Source organism: Pinus tabuliformis, chromosome 5_2 (genome assembly GCF_031772625.1).
Source record: "Pinus tabuliformis cultivar Carrire ecotype Pingquan chromosome 5_2, CPIR1, whole genome shotgun sequence".
In the NCBI taxonomy this organism is placed as follows: domain Eukaryota; kingdom Viridiplantae; phylum Streptophyta; class Pinopsida; order Pinales; family Pinaceae; genus Pinus; species Pinus tabuliformis.
In genome coordinates, this window is record NC_142306.1 from 297,889,288 (window position 1) to 297,902,871 (window position 13,584).

Here is a 13,584-nt window from a genome sequence, read left to right on the forward strand (position 1 = left end):
GAGGAAGGCAAAAGAAATTTTTTCTCTTCATTAGAATCGCATCAAGAGATTATTTGATAGGAATTCTATGAGGAAGAAGGAATTCAGCGTGGGTGACCTGGTATTGAAGTGGGACAAAGCCCACGAAGAGAAGGGGAAACATACTAAGTTCCAGTCCCTGTGGATTGAACCTTTTGTTTTTCATGAGAAACTTAGACACCACACGTATCATCTCCAGTCTTCAGATGGGAATATGGACTCACTTCCTATCAATGGCCTAGATTTGAAGAAATACTTTCAATGAGAGTCATTGGTTATGCCCCGCCTTAAGTATATAGTCTATTTTCATTGTTTGTTTGCTTATCATGTCCAGTCTTTTATGTTGACTTTTCGTTTTGTGAATAAACCTCATGTGAAATGTGTTTTTGGCAAAGTTGAAAAGGTCCTTGTGACATTTGGCTAACCTTCAATCCTTCTTCTTTGTCTTGGTTTACACCTTTTGGTTGATGATGTTTTGATGGAAAATACGATCCTTTCATAAAGAAATATGTGTGTCGAACCATGATATCCATATATATTCTATAAACCTCAAGCCTACAATTGGTTGTTTATGTTTCAGTGTTTTCCACGCAAATCCAATGAATTAGAGAAGGACAAGGGGAACATATTAATGAGCACACTAATATCAGAGGTATATATATATAAACTTATCTGGAGAAACGATCTCTTTTTCTCTCAATAATTCACGATCCCTCTTCCACCCCATGAAATAAATAAGTGTTGAAGCATAGTCCTATTAAAATAAATAAATAAAGGGTGAAAGAAGAGAAAGGCTTCCTGCATAGGGAGGTGATGCAAGTAACTTCACTGGGGTACTATCTAGGCTTGATGGAAGCAAAGAAATGCTTGTGTTCCTTTAGTGAATCTTCTGGGGTATTATTTAGGCCTGCTAGTAGCATAGAAACACCAAAGATGAAAACTTAGGCTATGAATATCTAAAGCTCACAATCTACATTACCCTTCTCTTGAATCGAAATAATTGTGATATGGTTGGCTTTATGTTCATGTGTTCAATCGAGAAAGGGGTGAAGGGGACTATGTTTATAAATACAATGTGGCTGTTGTCACTCATAGAGACAACCCTTGGGTTGAGGAGAAGGGTCAATGCCTAGGATATTTAAGTGTCTCTTGAAGATAAACCAGTGTTGATCAAGAGATAAATTTAAATGATTTAAATTTAGTTCAATCACCTTACATAGAGGAAAATAACATTTTATACATTGAAAATATTTATTCCTAAGACTTAATGTTTAGTTATGGTGGCCAACACACAAAGAGTGGAGTTTCTTTAGTTGTTGTAGTATAGGTGAAAGAAGAAATGAAAGAAAGAAACCTAGTTTAGAGGGCTAGTGATAGAATCATGTGCACAAAATCCCAGTAGAACTATAAAAAGGCAAAAGGGATAAAATCAGAAACTATGGAGTGAACTTAAAAGACTTGTAAATAACCCCTCCCAGATCTACCCAATTTTACTGGCTTGCCAAAGTAAACATGAGACAAAGAGCTACTATGACATGACCCGACCTCCTAGATCAACTTAAAGAAGTGGGATTGAAAAGCTAACCACAAACTAATAACTTACCTCATCTCTTAGGGCTACAGGACACTCAGTGGCCAAAGAAACACCCCAGGTGACCAAACCATAAACTAGGTCTCCTTTTCAAACATTTTGACCCTCAGTCGCATGCATGACAAGGCCTCCATGTGGTTATAGGCCTCCAATTGCATGCACAAGATTGCTTGGGTGTGGTTGTGATCCAAATTGTCCAGCTTAGAGGGTATAGTCCTGAGATCGATCCCTAGATTCTAGGCTAGATTCCAGACCACTTCCTAAAAATTCTTGAACCTTCTCAGAATAAATAATAACATGACAACAATGGTAGACACACAAATTTGAAGGCAAAAATTAACCTATACTGCATAGAACATGACAGACATTTTGTCGAACACATGGAAATCATGTAAGCTATAGGTCATGAATGAATATATGAACATAGGGGTCTGAAACTTATCTAAGATTCACCAAGAAGGTCTAATTCCCTCTCACAATAGACATAATAACACTTTTTATTCCATGCATTCATCAACCATTCATATATTCATCAAACAATGTCAAGAGCTATTGACAATATACATCATATAACCAACAAATAAGAAGTATATAAACCAACATATAAACCATGGCAAGGTAGCCATAAGATAACCATCATAATCAACACATATGCTCATAGATCACAATAGGAAAAATACCTCATATTTACATATGAAAATGCCAACCAAGTCAGGGACTTCCATGTACCACCAACCCATAGATTGGGTTGAACCAAATATTTTCAGCCAATCACCCCCATGCCATTTTCCAAGCTTGAATGTGGGATCTCATGGAATAAACCAAAAAAAACTAAACCATGGATTCTAGAGGCCAAACCACCTCAACCCACAACCAATGGTTCCACCTTGCAATCAAACATCACTAACACCAACCAGATCAGTCTCTACCCAAACTATCCAGGGCTCTAGAACGTTTTTTGCTATCATGGCTCTAGGAACTAATAACTAAACCCACAACCATAAGGAACCTACAAACAAATCCATCTATAGCTACTAATCCACCTGTTCCCTTACACTTTCCGGCTTTACTTTTCCTTTTTTCTCCAAATACAAGTATACCAAAGTGCTCCAAGAATTCCCCAAGAAACTCTAAGTGTGAAATAGTATGAGAGAGTGAGAGAATAAAAGAGAGCTCCAAGATAAAAATGGAAAAATTTTGTGAATTGATCCTCATAAGCCTTTTTATCATTGAGGCCTCTATTTTTTTCATTTTCCTCCTTTTTTCCTTCAATTTCCTCCTCATGCAAATATGTGACCTTTTACCTTCCTTTTCTCCTATTTTCCTTTATTTTCATAACCTCTTTGCCTTTTCCAATTTCTATAGCCATGAATAAACCAAAATTGACACCCATTAGGATGTTTTACCCACCATTCAACTTGGAATGCATGTCCCATTACCTTGGTATTATATTTTTTTACATGGAAAATCAACTAGGGGTCATTACAAACCTTTTCCCCCTAGGGAAACACCGTCCTCGGTGTTCTATGACACCTATGCCCAATAAACTGCTGAAAACAAAACATATTTTCCATATAGCTTTATAACTCAACTCATTGTCGTATTTACAATGATCTTTGCTAAACACAAAACAACATAATGCTTGCTGGAGATTTATAACATAGCTCATTATGGTATTTGCAATAGCAACCACATATAGATTCATGCACATTTTCTTCAACGAACAAATAATCATATTGCCTATGGAGATTTATAACCATAGCTCGATACAATATTTATAATAATTTACACATATACATATGCACATTTTATCTAACCAAAAAATAAAAGGATACAGTGCCTAAATTAGTCAACAAAGGAATCTAGAGGCTCACACCTCCACCCTCAAAAGTAGTACTAGGATTCACCTCCTTCCCCAAAAGTCTAGAATCCACTACCAAAATAAAATTCTACATCCAATATCTAGCACTATGATCCTTGTGCTACTTGTTCTCTCAGTGAACAATTACCAACTCATTGTTCCAAGGCACACTCCCAATGTGCTTCTGATTCAATCTGGAAATGATAATGACCAAAAAAAATTCATTCCACGACATTCCCTTCTCTGCTACACATGAGTCCCTCAGGAAATCCAGTCAGCCCCTTACGTGCAGTCACACACCTTCCAAATTCCATTAGAATCCCCTTCTCTGCTACACAATCTGTTGAGCGATCCATCCCTTAGCAAGGTTTCATCGGATTGGAAGGTCCAAAAACCAAGGCCTATCCCTGCCTCAAAACCATCATACCAGTCATAACATACTCATGGAAATAAATGGACACTATTGGGTACCAGTGTCCCACAATGGCCCTACTCCTGAAGTTCTTTACCAACATATTGTTGCATGTTCCAATTTCCTTTGCTACTACTGCTAATTCTTGTAGTCATTTCCAACCACCCAAACCTAGGAATTTTTCATGATTTCTTGTACCAAGAACATAATAATTGTTATTAGATTCAAAAAAAATTGAAATAAATTCAAATCATACCTCATTGGTAGTTTTGTAATAAGGTACACCTGCAATTCTGTTTACTTCCTGTCACAAGAAGTCAAACTAGCTCTTTGATCAAATCATCATGTATAAAAATATCACACTTGTTTAGCCCAAAACTCAACCATCATAAATAAAAATCATATATCACATGTAATCATCATAAATCAGAGTCATATATCACATTCATAATTAAAACTGAAATAAAATATTAATACTTATCTTTCAATCAATCCTTTGTTCTACCTTTGTTCTTTGTCCTTTCCACACACACATTGAATCGGTTGCCAAACCTGGAAAGCACCCAATGTCTTATATTCTCTTTATTCACTTACATAAACACATTGTACATCACAATACATACACCCACACACAGTGTACCACACAATACATACACCTATACCTGGTTTATAATGCAACACATACACCTACACCTAGTGAACAACACAATACACATACGTGCGCATAGTACATCACAACGAATACAAATGTCATGATACAACAACTAAACAATACACATAAAACAATACTACATAAACACAACATAACATGTACAAAATGTACACCATACCACATCTACAACATGTACACAACATCGCTTGTACAACACCACATGTACATAGCACCACAAGTACAACATGTATATAGTACCACATGTACACAACGCCACCTATACAACATGTACACATCACCACATGCACGCAACACCACTTGTACAATGTGTACACAACATCACATGTACACAACACCACCTATACAACATGTACACATCACCACATGTAAACAACACCACCTGCACAACATGTACACAATACCACATGCACACAACAGGACATGTACAAAACACCATGTGCACCAACCACCACATGTACAGAACACCATATATACACAACACCATATGTACAACATCTACATTGCACCACATGTACACATCACCACATATACAACATGTACACAACACCATATGTACACAACACTGCATATACAACATGTACACAACACCATTTGTACATAGCACTGCATATACAATATGTACACAATACCATAGGTACACAACACTATATATACAACTTGTACACCATATGCACAACAATAATATTGCACATCCAAAGACCACACTATCTCTACCAGGCAATCTTTCCTCTAGTGTCTTCCACTATCCATGCTTGTCCCATCATGTTGCAGATTACACTGCTTTCATTTCACTGATGTATCCCTTAATATTACCTATCCATAACATGAACATATGCATAGTATAATAACAAGATAGAATGTCATATCCACATGATATTGACCTCATAGATATGTTAGAGCTACTTTTCCCACTTGATTTCTCTTAATGTCAGGAACCTCTTCATTCCATTCACCTGCATAAGCAATCATTCCTCCACAAGCATGATCTTTGAAGACCCTATTAGACAATGAAATACATACATACACATAAACATTAGCATAAAACAATCATGATCCCTACCAGACAACAACACACACACACACACATCTATATATATAAACATAAACATTAGGATGATCATGATCGTAGTACAATTATCATATATGATAAGGTCTATGTTAAGAGAACTCATATCCATGCACAACAGGCACAACATTGAAAACAACAATTCCCAACATAGCTAAGGTATCTGACGTCTCAAATCCATTTACGTTACATTTTATGTTACCTTCCTCATGATTATCCTGTCACTATCCATTTATCCCAATGAACCAAACTAATCCAGCTGACTGTCATATTCTTTCCTTTAGCTGCCCTTTAATCATGCATCGGGCTTCATCTAAGTCTTACATTACATGTTGGTTTTCATTCAGCTCTTCCTAAGCTCCATTAGCTTCCTCTTTCCCCAACCAATTCCCAAGACCCTCAAAGCACAAAAAGGAAAGAACAAGAAACAAAAAAAAATAAAAACATGATAAACCAATAAACATATGACACCATAAACAGAGTGGAATGGCCATGCACCAAACACAACCAAAACTATAAATCAAGTGTAAGCAAATCACAAAAGACTAAAAGCACAAAACTAACAACATACACCATGACTGAACCCCATGGTTCCCAGTGCTTCTGAATGAAAGATCAACCCGAACCTTCTTCAAGATTTCATGGCAGTCTCTTATGCCATGAAATTCCCTCCATACTACCATAAATACATAACTATCCGTACATAATAAAGATAACAACATATTGATTACCTTACCTTATTGTACCCAACACACTGGCCTATAACTAAGAATGTACATATGTCATCTCTCAAGGGACTCAAATTTCTTGACAAATCTAGCCATAACTAAAAACCAACTGTTATACATGTCAAATACTTGTTCATGAATATAGCACATATCCAGATAATGTTAGACAAAATCAGGGTTAAGAAGAATTCATGTATTCATGCAAAACAATCATTCATTTGGAATTGTAATTTCCAAACATAGCCAAAGGAATTATTACCCAATCCTTTCTTTTACCTTTTTCTTGTTTCAATTGAGTCTTAGTATGCATTGTCACATCGCCCAATTGTTAGTTACATGAACAAATCAACTATTACCTTTTCACGCCAATACCGAGCATGTTTCCCTGTAACTATTCACACATGTCAGTCACATTTTCCAAATATCATGACTTCGTGCCTATTAATTTTAAATTGGGTGTTACTAAGACTAACAACCCTGCCATAATCTGTAATCAACTCACAGTTATTAATCATAATAATACAACTAGAATCCACTTACACTCAAGTACATATCAACTGTCTCAACACATATGTGTTAGTACAACCGTCTTAAAACAAGAGCATTCCTTCATGAAATCTTATAGACACATACTCATACCATGAAATTAATCAAACATTCAAAAAACCTATAAACACACTATGTTAGATAAACCAAATAGATGACATAATCAAACTCATATCTCAATTTATCTTAGGGGAGGCTATTACATCTGCACAAGTCAATCTAGATTAGTATGACATAATATCACAGATATATCGACTCATACTTAAATATCATAACCATAACCATCTGCATAGGCTGATCTATATTAACACGATATATATAACATCAAGAACTTAGTTGTAATGACCATACTCATCATGAATATGACCAAAATGCATATAAAAACAAGTTACTACCATTCATGATTATCTGACACATGTAAATATGACCACATTGATCAACTAGCATATATCATGCACATAACCACAACAACATTAGAATGATAGACATGCATATATCAACCATTAACCATCATACCTGCATTCTAAACATACAATACTTATATGATGATCTATTCTTACAATGAGCTCTAGTGCTGGAACCTCGCTCTAATAATCTACATCTCCTGCTCCATATCAACAACATCATGATGACACCACGGGGGCTTCACTATGGGAGAAATATTATGCCATGTGCATTCATATTGGGGGATATATATTGAGGAAAAAATGATATAATATATTGAGCATATAATAGGGGGTAAAGGGTTTTTATATTGGCACGTATAAAAAATGGAGCACAAAACTAATGAAAAAATATAAAGGGGTATAAAAAATGCTAATGAAAAAATGGATACCTACAATATCTAGTGAAAGTAGGGGTTTTTTAAACTGGGAGGACGTATTGGTTTCATATTAGTAGGGGGTTAAATAATGTGATTTTTAGATGTATATTTCAATATGTAGTCAAATTAAAGGTATTTTTTAGTATGCCATGAATGCCCGTTATATGTCAAAGGTTCACTGAGTGAAGCCCTCATGGATGACAAAAACTATATAATGACCACCAAGAAGCATGTTTGACCTACTATGCATGCATAACCATAACCATGACAATGCAAGCATAACAACATGCATCTTTCCCATCTAGTCCAAGTGTTTGAACCATGATTTGATACTAATCTATAACCCACCCCTCCCACATTTACCTGATTTTACTAGCTTTCCAGTGTAAACATGAGAGAAAGAGCTACTATGACATGACCCAACTTCCTTTATCCACTTAAGGAAGTGGGGCCGACAAACTGATCACAAATTGACAAATTACCTCATCCATTAGGGCTACAAGACACTTAGGGACCAAAGAATCACCCCAAATGATGAAACCATGAAATAGGGATCCTTTTCACACACTTTAACACCCAATTACATGCATGACAAGGCCTCCATGTGGTTATAGGCCTCCAACCACATGCATAAACCTGCCTAGGTGAGGTTGTGACTTAAATTGTCTAGTTAAAAGGGTGCGGTCCCGAGATTTGAGTCTATATTTCAATTCAGTCTCCTAACTACTACCCATAACTTCCTAAAACTTATTAGAATCATTAATTACATGAAAACAATGCTAAAGGCACAAATGTGAAGGCAAAACGTGAAGTAGGCTGCCTAGAACATGGAAAACATTTTGTCAAACACATGGAAAACATGTAAGCTATAGGTCATGAATGCATATCTGAACACAAGGGTCTGAAACATATCTGAGATTCACCAATAAGGTCTAATTACCTCTCATAATATTTGCAATAATAGTTGTTATTCCATGCATTCATTAACCATTCATATATTCATCAAACATGTCAAGAGCCATAGATAATATACATCATATAACCAACATATAAACCAACAAATACCCAAAATATAAACCATGACAAGGTAGCCATAAGATAACCATCATAATCCACACATATGCTCATATATCAAAATAGGAAAAATACCTCATATTAACATATAAAAATGTCAACCAAGTCAAGGACTTCCACATACCACCCGACCATATATTGGGCTGAACCAAATCTCTCTTTCATCCAATCACCCTCACATCATATTCCAAGCATGAATGTGGGATCTCATGGAATAAACCAAACAAAACCAAACTAGGGCTTCTAAAGGTCAAACCACCTCAATCCTCAACCAGTTATTCCACCTCACAGTTGGACTACATTGCAGAAAGAGCTTCGACAAAGAAATTACTTCACTACATTTGGGAATATGTCAAAGTTCGCAGGAAGCCGCAACATAACATAGAGGTGTGCTACAATAGGGAACATGTCGAAGTTCGTCAGGAAAGTAGAAATATGACCATTAAAAGGGAAAATACATGGGTAAAGTTGCACTTAAGATGACAGATTGACATAATTTAAGGGTGGATACATATTTAATGACGAAATACGAATAGAATCAAGAAAAAAATCAAATCTAATGATGAGGTTCAAAGGCCAGAACTGTTATAAATATCCGACTCCTGCTAAGATTAAGAGATTTGTTGAATCAAGAGCTCCACTGATTAATAGTGCGAAGAAGTTGCAGGAGACTCCATTGTGTATGTCGACTGAGCGATCTTGGGAGGAGATTGTGCATAATTTTTGTGAGCAATAATTGTCTGGAGTCATGGAAGCCACATATATATTTGTGCCAGTAGTTGAAACACCCACAGTAGCATCACCTACAGTAGAAACACCTCCGCCACAAAAACAACAAACATCACTAAGGAAGAAGTAAACCAAGGAAGAATTAACCAAGAAAAAGTAGGACAAGAAGCCTGCTAAACCTGTGAGACCTCAGAAGAAACCTAACTAGATCAAGATTGAAGAAGAAGTGGAGGAAATTTATGCAGAGGAAGGTGGTGTAGCATTCATCTCACCTTTTCCCTCATATATCCTATCAAGGAAGCCAAATTCCAAACTAGTAAAGGATTTCAAAGAGGCAAAGTATGAGACATTCACCACTATTGCGGAAAGTTGTGCCGTTTTCAAGAGAGATTTTAGGAAGAATCACACAGCTAAATTTATAGACTATGAGTTTAATGACCACTAGAAGTACCCTCAGTTCGCATCAGATGGTTACTTACAACAAGTTCACTACCTAGAGAGCGGAGTGAATAGATTGGAACCACAACGGTTAGCGAATGGGTTAGTGCAGTCGGGACTGCTCAATATGTTAAATGTGTCACACTTTGGTAGAAGTTTAGGAAACACAACATGTGTGTGCAAGTTGTTGGTATTAATACATGATGGACACTTGTGGATGGGGAATAGGATCCCCATAGACCAAATGTTGATATGGAGAATCACTATATTACCTTACCAAGGGAGGAACCCACGGAGGAGTTCATGGGAAAGGATGAAGACCGCAATGTGGCAAAAAATATGAAGAAGAAGTATGGGTTGGTCAAAGGAAATAGGGGATACAACATAAACTCAACTAGTGACCAAGAAGTACTCTTGCATTCACAAATTTTGGCCAAAAATATCATGAGGAAGTGTTGTGCAAATGAAGTTCCTACGCCAGTGGTGTCTTTAGCCATGCAGTGTGCAAATGGAGTCCAGTATAACTGGGTTGGATATTTATGCAAGGAATTCCTGCATGACTGTCGCGAGTTCTAGGAGAAAGATACATATTTTCACTACATATGGTTGATTCTAATCATTGTTATGTTGGCATGGAAGGAGTTGAAGGATATGCAGTTTCCTCCAATAGAAGCAGGCGTATGTGAGGGCGCGAGGTACGCTTTGTTGTAGCATACCACTAAACCATCGTGAGCACATGAGAAAATGATATTTTTTATATTATATCAAATGGATCTACACATGTTAGTATACTAGTAGCGCGTCTTTCACCAAGTTTGGAGAAATAGTACATCCCTGTGGCAAGGTTCAAGGCATATTTCCATATATTGTACATATATGCACAAAAAATGAATGAAATCATTGCCATATATGGTAAAATAATATGATATGGTAGAATTAATACAGAGATGGCATATAGAATGGATGACTCTAGTGGAGGAATTAGGAGATAGCGCAACAGAAGAGGAAGAGTTGGACACTTTGCACAATGGAAAAGGAAATGGAAAAGATAAGGAGAAGGAAGTAGAGGAAGGGGAAGAGGAATAAGAACACCATGAAGAAGAACACCATGAATAAGAACACCATGATGAAAAACACCATGAGGAGGATCCTCAAGGAGGTGAGGATACGAATAAGGAGAAATAAAAGGGAGAAATAGAGAAAACTACCATGGAGAAAAGAAAGAGCCAAGGCGAAGCTACCATTAAGAGCAGAAAGAAGCATAAAGCAGAGAAATCAAAAGAAATCACACCAATGTTTCTCACTGAAGGTGACCTGGATCAAATCAGAGACAAGGTTCAGGAGATAAAAACAGAATCCTAGAATAGGGTGGAAGATCGCTATGGCGAGGTTATCACAAGTGTGCAACAGAGTATTGTAGAGCTGAATATTTGGGCACAGAAATCTATACCACCAGCTTATATAGTCCAAGAACACCACCAAGAAAGACTAATAGAAATTAAATTCAGAATGAGGATAATGTAGATACCTACTAGAGCTCAACAGTTCATCTCTGCCAAAGTCAAGCAACTAGTAAAAGGCTGGGACCATGTCAATATGAACATGGCAGCACTACCCACTCCAGTCCTACATGAATTGCATCAAGGTATAACAAATGAGATCAAAGAGAGTGAACAACACACCTCACACTTAAATATTCAGATAGACCAAGAGCATGCTACACTAAAGAAATAGCTTGACCAGGCCATGAAGGACAAGGAATAGGCAAAGATACATAGGTAGAGACTAAAGGAGGTGGTCAAAGCCACTTATAAATAAATTCTAGACATGAATGTTCACGAGGATAAATCAACTGAAGACAAGGTCATAAATATCAGCCTTATAGTCAAGGAAGGATAAAATTGTTGCAGTGCAATTTAAGTATGAGATACAAATCAATGAGCTATAAATGAAGTTGCAACTAGCCACACCACTAGATGTGCATGAAAAGAGGGAGATTAACTTAAAGATTGGGATGGCCAACATCTCTGCAACATTGGCAGAATGTGAAAAATTATTGGATGAGAGCATGCAGATTTGGACTTCACTGCAGGAAGATCCAAATGTTTAGAAATTGTAGGAGGAAATGAAACAAAATAAACATTAGTTGGAAGAGAGTTGAGAAGTTGTGAATACTTTTCCAATCTCACAGAGGCTCGCAAAGATTAATGAGTCGAAGGAGCTGCAAAAGAAGATCGAATAGTTGAAGAAGGAGGAGCAGATTTTGATAGAAAGGACTCAGTCGTGGCAAGATGAGGTCCTTCTGCTATCATAGGCAGTAGATGAGAAGCTTTAGCAACTTCGACAAAGTGACACAAAATTGGAAAAGAAGGCTGCAGAACATGTCACAAAAGCACTATTAGAAGAAGTGTGCAACGAGGAAAAAAATTGGTAGACATTATGCAACAATTCAACAAGGCATACAAAAAACATTGCAGACAAGATCAAAGGAAAAGAAGTTGAGTGACTCAAGATGAGTCACATGTGAGTGTTGGGGTCCTATTGGGTGCAACCCAACTTGGCGATATTTTGGGCATGGAAGCCAAATTTTGTGGATGTCGCAAAGAGTGAAGTGGACCACGCAATGGAGCACAAAGAGGAGCACGCACCAAACTCACCACGCAGTATAAGGGATTCGCGGAAAAGCTCTTCACATTTTGTAAAAATCATATAATATTGTAAAAGTTGAATGGTTTTAGACCATAGTCCTTATATTTTGGAAATCATTGTATTGGGTTTGTGGCAATGTAGCGATGTAATCCCTCAATGTAATAGTATATATAGGGATGAATAAAGGAAACTATTGATCCATATATTTGTTTTATGGTTGTTTCTTTGTGATATGTCCTTGGGAGAAAGGGGTGAGGCTCTACAGTTGAATGCGCAGAGCCCTAGGTCTGCAGCTTAGTGCGCAGACAACCTGCAATTGTGTGCGAAGGGAAATAATTATTTGTTGTACCAAATTCTCTATTATAAGAAATAGTTCTTGTGGACTTAGTCCCAAATTGGGATGAACCACGGTAAAATATGTGTCTTCATGTATTTTTTTTATTATCTACACTTTATTTCAGTACTATGAAGTTTATGAATGTTTATAGTATGTTTAAAGTGATGAATGTAATTCTGCGAAGTAATATGTAAGTGTGAAGTAGTTCATGAATGTGAAGTAATTTATAAGTGTTAAAGCATAAGAAAATACATAATTTCCACATCGCAGTATCCCTCAAGGCTACAGAAACCTGGTTCTGCAACCTCCCATAGTCACTTCAGGTGAGACTGCAACTTTCTTGCTAGTTATTGTCGAAAGGGCTAGTGATTGAGGGTTTTGTTGGTGCACAATAAATTTCAAACCTGGGTCAACCCAACATGGGTCCTAGAATTTCAAGAATTATAGAATTGCATTTTTTGGATTGAACTAGATTATGCATGGTGGATGGACAACCATCATCAATAATTTCAAATATATCATTAGTATCCATATTGTAGCCATCTAAATCATTTATTTGGTCAGAATTTATATCTTCAACAAACAGATTACCCAAGTAATAAGATTCTTCTAATTGAACATCCAAGGATGAATATATTG